The following is an 8,412-nucleotide window of genomic DNA, read 5'->3' on the forward strand; positions in this document are numbered from 1 at the left end:
CTTTCCCTTCTGTTTTCCCAAATATTCCTTATGGAAGGTGCTCAGTGGCTGTCCCTGGGCCAGGAACTGGGGCCCTCAGTCAGCAGGTCTTGGCCCCTGCCCACTGTGATTCGTAGTCTAGGGGAGACAGGCTTGTAAAGATGCCTCTGTAAATGGCAAGAAAGTGCAATCCTGGAAGAACATTGAGGAAAACACACAGGGTCTGCACAAGGCAGTGAGTTAGGAGAGGTAGGGGTGAGGCAGGATCAGGGACATTTGTCAGAGGCAATGTAGAAGCTGAGTTGTGAAGAACAGATAGGAAGGAGTTCCCCAGGCAGACAAGAGGGAAGGCATTCCAAACAGCATCAGTCTGTCAGTGCATAATTATTGGGCACCTACTGTGCGCCAGGCACTATTCTAGACTTGCTTTCATTGGAGATTACATTCTGTGGGGATGGACAATAACAATTTTTTTAATAATATGGAATAGCACATGCAAATAACCTGATGCATAAAATCCTGTGATGTGTTTGGAAAACTTCACAAAATGTGGCTGGAGTGCCCTACTCAGGGAAGGTGGGGAAAGGGCAGGAAAGTCTTTTCTTACTTCCCACTGCAGGTACAGTGAGAAGTAAGAAAAAGTTGCAGCCGACAACTTATAATTGCTTGTCCTTCTGAAACCTAAGGCTTCAGAAAATCAGGACGCTCACAGCGGCTTTCTAACTTTGGAAACCTGCCCTGCTCATTTTCCTTAAACCTCACTCCGTGGTTCCGGTCTCGAATTCAGAGAGCAGTGGATAATCTTGCTTGCACTCTCCTACAGAATCATTCCTCACAATGACTTCAAGACTCAGCCCTGCAGGAAGAAGACAGGTGCGACAGGGAACCTGTGTGAGTCTGGCTGCCCTGTTTTACCTTTTGCCCTTTATTTCCTCTTTCATCAGGCACGTGAGTGTCTGGGATTTAGCATATCAGCTTTTAAGATTCCCACATTTCCCATGTTTTCAGAGTGCCTGCTGGCCCTGACTCCTGCTCCATCTTGGTTATCAGGAATAACTGGAAGGTTGAAAACAGCGAAATAACCGGATCAGATTGGAAGGACGGAGCTGCGGTGGTGTGGTAAAGCAGGGGAAGGACTAGAGGCTGGGGGCTGGGCAAAGTTGTTAGGATTGAGCGGGGAGATGCGGGAGGACACTGAGAAATGATACCTGTCCACCGGAAGTCAGTGGCAGCAGAGCTGGCAGGAATGTGATAAATTTGAGAGCTCTTGGGAGGTCAAATCAGCAAGATCTGTGAGGGCCGGATACAAGGGCTAAGAAAAGGGAAGCATCTGAGGTAATTTTGAAGTTTGGACTTCGGAGAAGGAGTAGGGTGTTAATGCCATTAATTGAACCAGGAAATTAAGGGGGCAGCAGGTTTTGAAGGGAGGCCAGTTTTGAAGCTTCTATTAGGTGTCCCCTAAGAATACCTGGGAAGTCAAGGGAACTAACATTTCTGAACACTTCCAGGTGTCCGGCACCAGGCTGGGTGCCTTAAAATGTGTTCTCACTTAAAAACCTGAAAAGCAAATATCCCTCAGCTTATTTTACTCATAAGAAATTAGGGATTCACAGATTTGAGGAATTTGCCCAAGTCCACCAGCTAGAAAGGCAAGGGTGAGAAGCTCTAACCCAACTGTATGTAATTCCCTAATTCTGGAGCTAATCGAATCTACCCAGGAATCATTGGTACACAGATGACAGCCATAATTTAGGGAGATTTTCTGTCTATCTGGGGGTTTTTGTTGTTGTTGTTGTTGCCATTTAGAGGCTCCTTAACGCCAAGAATCAGGCTGTATTCTCTTTTGCATACTTGAGCAGCAGTAGATAATAAATGGATGATCCTGAGAAACAAAAACTTGAAAAGCTGTGGAAGTTTGTCTTCCCTGCCTGGTTCTTGCTTTTTCCCCCAGCACCATCATTCAGCTGATACACCCGCTTCTCTGCCTGTCCCTCTCATTCTGAGGGAGTTAGGGGATCCCTGCCAGTGGTCACTGGGCTCCTGCGACCTGCACTGCTTACCGGCTAGGGCTTCTGTAACAAATTACCATCGATTTGACTTAAGACAACAAGAACTTGTTTTCTCACAGTTCTGAAGGCCAGTAACCTGAAATCCAGGCATCTATTCCATGCCTTTCTCTTAGCTTCTTGTGGTTGCTGGCAAAAGCCTCAGTGCCCCTTAGCTTCTAGATATGTCACTTCAATCTCTAACTTTGTCTTCACGTGGCTCGCCCTTTGCATCCCTGCATTTCAGATCTCCCTCTCTTCCTCTTAGAAGGACGATGCTCATTGTATTTGAGTCCCAGCCTAAATCCAGGATGATCTCATCTCTAGATTCTTAATTATACCTGCAAAGACCCTTATTGCAGGTAAGGTCACATTCTGAAGTCTGGGGTGGACATAATTTTGGGGATCCACATTTCAACCCACTATAGGTATATGACAACTTTATGAGTTAGAAAGATTCCTTGGGGTATTTTTTTTCTGTCTTGCAGGTGAGAAACTGAGGCACAGGGAAGAGGAATAGGCTGCCTGGGCTCCCTGTAAAGGACAGCAGAGCTAGGATGCAAACCCACACAGCTGGCCTCCTGGGGTCCCGCTCCAACCACTCTGTACTAATATCTCCACATGCAAATCTTCTGGATTTGGCTAGAGTTTCCCTATCTCCTTCTCTCTACTGGCGGAAGTGCATTTAAAGGGGGACCTTCAAGCGATGAAGTCCTCCGTCTGTTGTCAGAGAGAGCTCAGGAGAGTGTGTCCTCCCAAATGGAAGGACAGGGGTAGCTAGCAGGTGCTGGAAAGAGAGAAGGGTGAGAGGGTGGGGCGGGGGCGTTGTGGCTCTCCCTAAAGTACACCAGGTAGACAGCCACCCGTGGGGGCCTCCGAGTCATGACAGCCCCATCTAGAATGCTGCGGCAGCCACCGGGGGCCTGTGCTCAGTCTGCAGGCTGCAGGGTCCCGTTTGCTGAGAGGTGAGCTTGGCTCCTCACAGAAAAAAAGTGGGAGCCTGTTCCTTTCTTACACTCAAGAAAACCATTGGACCTCACAAATAACCCCTCTTCCAGGGACTAAGATCTTCCTCCTGGGATGCTACTGAGCACACGCCATATGAAGAGCTCCTGTGTAGAATGTCATACAACCAAGCACGCAGCTCACATGTGCTCCCGACTCCTTTCACGAGCCCAGCCCCCCAGAAGGCTGAGCGCCCTCGAGGACTGCACTTTGCGCGGCGGGGCTGCGACGCTGAACCAAACCAGAGGGCCCTTCCTGCTGCCCTCTCCTCCCTCGTTTCCCATCCTCAGCAGCTGAGAGCTGAAAGCAATTCCTCTCACCATCTGAGACTCATCATTTTATTAAATCTCTACATGCCCCAAGTCTGAGCTCAGCAATACTTTTTTAAAAGCTATTTGGGGGTTAGTAGGCAATGCTGTGGGTATGCTGTGCAGAGAAAATTTGAAATATTCTTCCCACTTAACTTGGCTTATTCATATCACTCTCTCCCTGGCTTGTGGGATTATTCCTCCCCCACCCCGATTTTGCAATTTTAGGTTTAAGGCCATTCTCAGATGGCAGGTGTGATTATTTAGGGATAAAAAAAACCCCTTCTAATAACAGTGTATGACAATAGTGTTTATAGAGTGGTACTTTCTGTGTAAGGGAAGGAGGCATCAATACCTGTACAGCCTTATATTTTCAAAAAATGGTAGAATAAACAAAAGTGTCAAAAGCTAATGAAAATGATACTTCTGGGGGCAGACAAGGAATAAAATAGAGATTGGAATGGAAACTAGATTTCTCCAAATGAGCCTAATCATATAGTTTGGGCTTTGGAACAATGTAAATGTTTTACACAGGACAATAATTTAACTGAATTCCTCATAAACTAAAAGCAACCTAAAAAAAAAATCGTACTTAACTCTGTGTCAGGTGGGTGGCTAAGCACACACAGTAGAGAATGACCAGGAGGGTGCCCAACCCTCCCGGTGTGACCAGGACTGTCCAGGTTTTTAGTACAGATCTGGGAAAATCCCTTAGTCCGGTGCAAACCAAGGCAGTTGGTCACCCTATCAAGTGATTACAAAATCCGCTATTCTGGCCCTGGCCATGTGGTTCAGCAGGTTGGAGCATCGTTCCATAATCAAAAAGTTCCTGATTCAATTCCCAGTCAGGGCACATACCGAGGTTTGCAGGTTCGATCCCTGGTCCAGGCATGAATGATCCCTGGCCCAGGCATGTATAGGAGACAACTGATGATGTTTCTCTCTCACATCCATGTTTCCCTGTCTCCCTTCCTCTCTCTCTAAAAAGCAATGAAAAAATATCCTTAGGTGAGGATAAAAAAATCCCCACTCTTCTAACTGTATATCCTGAGTGAGATTGATTCTAAGGACAAATAAGAACCACAAAGAAATATTTAACTGCATTCAGTAAACTTAGTGTTACTAAGCCTTAGTGTTTTATTGAAGTATTATTATTCTGGAACCATTATAATATACATACTGTATATTATAAGTATAGTATAGTGTCGTACATGATAAATAAATATATTAAAATTGTTAGGAACCAAGATTTTCAGTATATGGGGAAAGGGATAAAATCAGAGAAGTTATGTAAACCTTGTAAACAGCAGCATGTACTCATGATTTGAAGCATATGCCCTGGAACAATGACAACCCAGTAACCACGCACCTCTAGCTCTTAGAATGCAGCCTGTTTTTTTATTTTCTTTTTTTAGTTGATTCTAGAGAGAGGGGAAGAGAAGGAGAAAGACAGGGAGAGAAACATGGATTGGTTTTTTTCTTTCATGTGCCCTGACCAGGAATTGAACCGGCAACCTTTTGATTGCGGGATGACAACAAATCAACTGAGCCACACCAGCAGGGGCAGATTGCAGCCTCTTCATAGTAAACACAGTTCTCCTCTAAAAGATGCCAACAGTCCTTAGAGAGATGGCTGATTTCATATATGGGCAAGAAATGTCCAAGGTGAACCTGTAATATCTTCTTATGCCCCAAACAAGGAAGCAATCCCAACCTAATAAAATCCTGACAAAAAGGCACCTGATTAATCTTGAAAGGGCTTACACTGGTCTGAGATGGGCAATTTGAGCATCAAAAGGAATAATGACTGCAATGGATTGAAACCATTAAATGCATAAAATTATGAGCTCATCTAGAGCAAACAAACAATTTTGGTCACTCCCTAGGGCAATAAATCAGTACTTTGAAAATAAAGGATCAAGCGTTTTTCCCCCTGCTTTTCCTGTATGAACTTTATTTCAGGACAATCAAATGTTTGATGAGGGAAAAGTCTTCTTTACAGAAGAATTACAGATAACAAATTCAGAAAGAATGATTGATTTAGAAAATCAGCATTTGGGGAATCTCTAATGAAATAAAAGATCCAGGCGATAATGGTCAATGGAGGCCAAAACAGTTAAGTACAAAGTTGATGGTCAAGAGGATAAGACAAGTCATGGGCTGGGAGGACGTCTTCACAAAAGATAAAGGACTATTATCCAAAATGTACAGAGAACTCTAAAAACTCAACAATAAGAAAATGAACAATCTGACTAAAAACGAGCAAAAGACCTAAATAGACAATATATACAGAGAAGATAACCATAAGGTTGTGAGGGGTTAGGATCAGTAATTGCTGGGAGAGGGGTGAAAAGGTGGAACACAGAGGATTTTTCAGGCAGTAAACATATGAAAAGGTGCTCAAAGTCACGTGTTATAGGGAGTTGCAAATTAAAGCAGCAGTGAGACACCACTACACACCTGTTAGAATGGCCAAAGCTCAGAACACTGACAATATCAACTACTGCGGATGATGGGGGAACAGAAGCACTCATTGGCTATGTTGCAACTGCAAAATGGCAGTCACTTTGGAAGACAATTTGGCAGTTTCTTTCAAAACTAAACATACTCTCACCATATGATCTGACAATTGTTGATCCGAAAACTTATATCGACAGAAAAACCTGCACAGGGATGTTTGTTGCAGCTTTGTTAATAATTGCTGAAACTTGGAAGCAACCAGGATGTCCTTCAGGAGGTGAATGGATAAATACATTGTGATACATTCAGACAACGGAATATGATTCAATGTTAAAAAGAAATGAGCTATCAGGTCATGAAAAAACATGGAGAAAATTTAAATGCATATTACTAAGTGAAAGAAGCCAAGCTGAAAAGGCTACATACTGTGTGATCACCCTTGTATCACATTCTGGAAAAGGAGAAACTATGGAGGTGGTAAAAGAATCAGTGATCACAAGGGGTTAGGATCAGTAATTGCTGAGAGAGGGGTGAAAAGGTGGGACACAGAGGATTTTTAAGGCAGTGAAATAGACTATGATACCATCATGGTGGACACAAGTCTCTACACATTTGTCTAAACCCGTAGGATGTACAGCACTAAGAGTGAGCCCTCGTGTAAACTATGGACTTCGGATGATTATGATGCATCATGTAGGTTCACCATCTGTGATAAATGGACCCCTCTGGGAAGGATATTAATGACAGCGGAGACTGTGTGTATGCGGAGGCAGGAGCTCAATGGGAACTCTGCTCAGTTTTGCCGTAAATCTAAAACTGCTCTAAACAATAAAGTCTACTTTTAAAAAATGTCATTGGGGGACTTTTAACTGGATGGATTAGGCTAACATCACCTGAACCCACTGATCAATCTTTAAGAAAAATCAAAACAATCAAATATACAGAAAAAACTCAAGTATAGAATAAAACCTTTCTGTTCCTTAGAAGTAACTCGTCTACATGACGCCTCATTACCCTGAAACACTTTCGTGTGTACTTCCTACAAACAAAGACACAATCCTGGTAAACTACAACACAACAATCTAAACCAGGAAATTAACATTCATGTATTACTGTCAAGAACTCGGAAGCGTCTGAGTTCTTATATAAGCCAACAAGTTAGCCTGCCACAGTTTCATGAATACTGGCAGAAGTCATGAGATTCCTGGGTCAGCAGCAAAGAACTTTATTTCTCATTGCACAGCAAATGGTATAAATGATATATTTATGCCAGTTTCTCTTGCCTCCAGGTTTCATGGGGGTTAATGTGGACAGGCCCAGATTATGGCAGGCATGTGCAGTGCATTGCTTAAGGAATTCAAATATTTTATAATGGGCACTAAGCATACCTGCCATTTGCTTCGGAGGAAGACGCTGTCTCTATCTTCCTAGGTTGTTTGCTATATAAAGATTCTTGAAAAGTTAGGCTGGAACAAAGGGCAGTGAGTGCCTCTGCTTACAAAACGTACATAAATGTGGGAGACCCAGGGGCAATTATCTCCCAGGACTGTAGGTCTGATTTGTTTTCTTAATTCAGGCCCCCCTGAAGGAAAGCATGTCTAATGAACGCCATGAAGGTTAGATGGCAGGTGCGTGGGGACAGGAGGCTACAGGCAGGCATGTGGGGGTTGGAGGTATAGGAAGAGAGTGTTCCTTGCAGAGGGAACAGCACAGATTAAGAAAAGTCCAGCATCCTTGGAGGACCTAAGAAGTACTAAGAGCAAAGTATAGCTGGAGCATAGGGAACAGTAGAGTGAGGGAAAGGAGGGGGCTTCAGCTGCGGTCGGATCGGCAGGCTGATTTTGAGAGGCCTTGTAAACCCTGAGATGCTATTGGAACTTGACCCTGAGTCCTTGAAATGATTTAAGCTGGGAGTGGCATGATCAAATGTGTGCTTTTAAAAAGGCCGCTGGGGCTGCAGCTGCAAGCAGACTGGATTCATCCCAAGGTTAATTTTTTTCCACTTGGTTTCCTGCAATCAGGTTCAGGGAGATGGGGATGTATTGAAATTCTGCCATTTGGTAGTGGGGCTGTCCTTGAAGATGAACAGATCTGGGGCCAATCTCACTGCCCTTCCCCCACCATTGATCCAGGTGCCCACCATTCTGATGAATGTCAGAGGCAAATGTGAAGAGGGAAGGGGAAGTGATTAGTCCCTTATACTCCAGATCAATTTACTGAAGATCAAATCTCCAAACAATAAGCCAGCTTTTCAAATAAATTTGCCTTGTTCATCAATGAACCTGTTTCTTTTCATAATTATTCACTAGGTTTTGATAGAATTATTTTTAGCAGATTTAAAAGATTTTCATGAAATATTAGTTGATGAGTTTGAAGTTTTCCTTTGGGTTAGGGTTAGCTTAGTTTCAGTCTAGTCTAATTGTATCTCTGCGACCAAAGTTCAGCATATTCCAGACTTTTCTATATTTTGTGTCAATGACTTTGGAGAATGAGAATTTCTTTTGTATTTCAAATTAGATTGCAGGTATTTTGGATGACAAGAATTTTTATGACTGTTAGAACAGGTTTCTCTACCCCAATACATCTTATTCCAGTTCATTGCCTTTTGTATATCT

The 8,412-nt window shown here is 43.4% G+C and overlaps 1 long non-coding RNA gene across 1 annotated transcript; it reads left to right on the top strand.

Annotated features, from left to right (window-relative positions):
- Positions 1-995: 995 nt before the first annotated feature.
- On the top strand, positions 996-3,681 carry LOC128780740 (uncharacterized). The gene is made up of 3 exons (XR_008426755.1): positions 996-1,098; positions 2,293-2,386; positions 3,083-3,681. It is a non-coding gene; the product is annotated as an uncharacterized lncRNA (long non-coding RNA).
- The last annotated feature ends 4,731 nt before the right edge of the window (positions 3,682-8,412 follow it).

Source organism: Desmodus rotundus, chromosome 4 (assembly GCF_022682495.2).
Source record: "Desmodus rotundus isolate HL8 chromosome 4, HLdesRot8A.1, whole genome shotgun sequence".
Taxonomy (NCBI): Eukaryota; Metazoa; Chordata; class Mammalia; order Chiroptera; family Phyllostomidae; genus Desmodus; species Desmodus rotundus.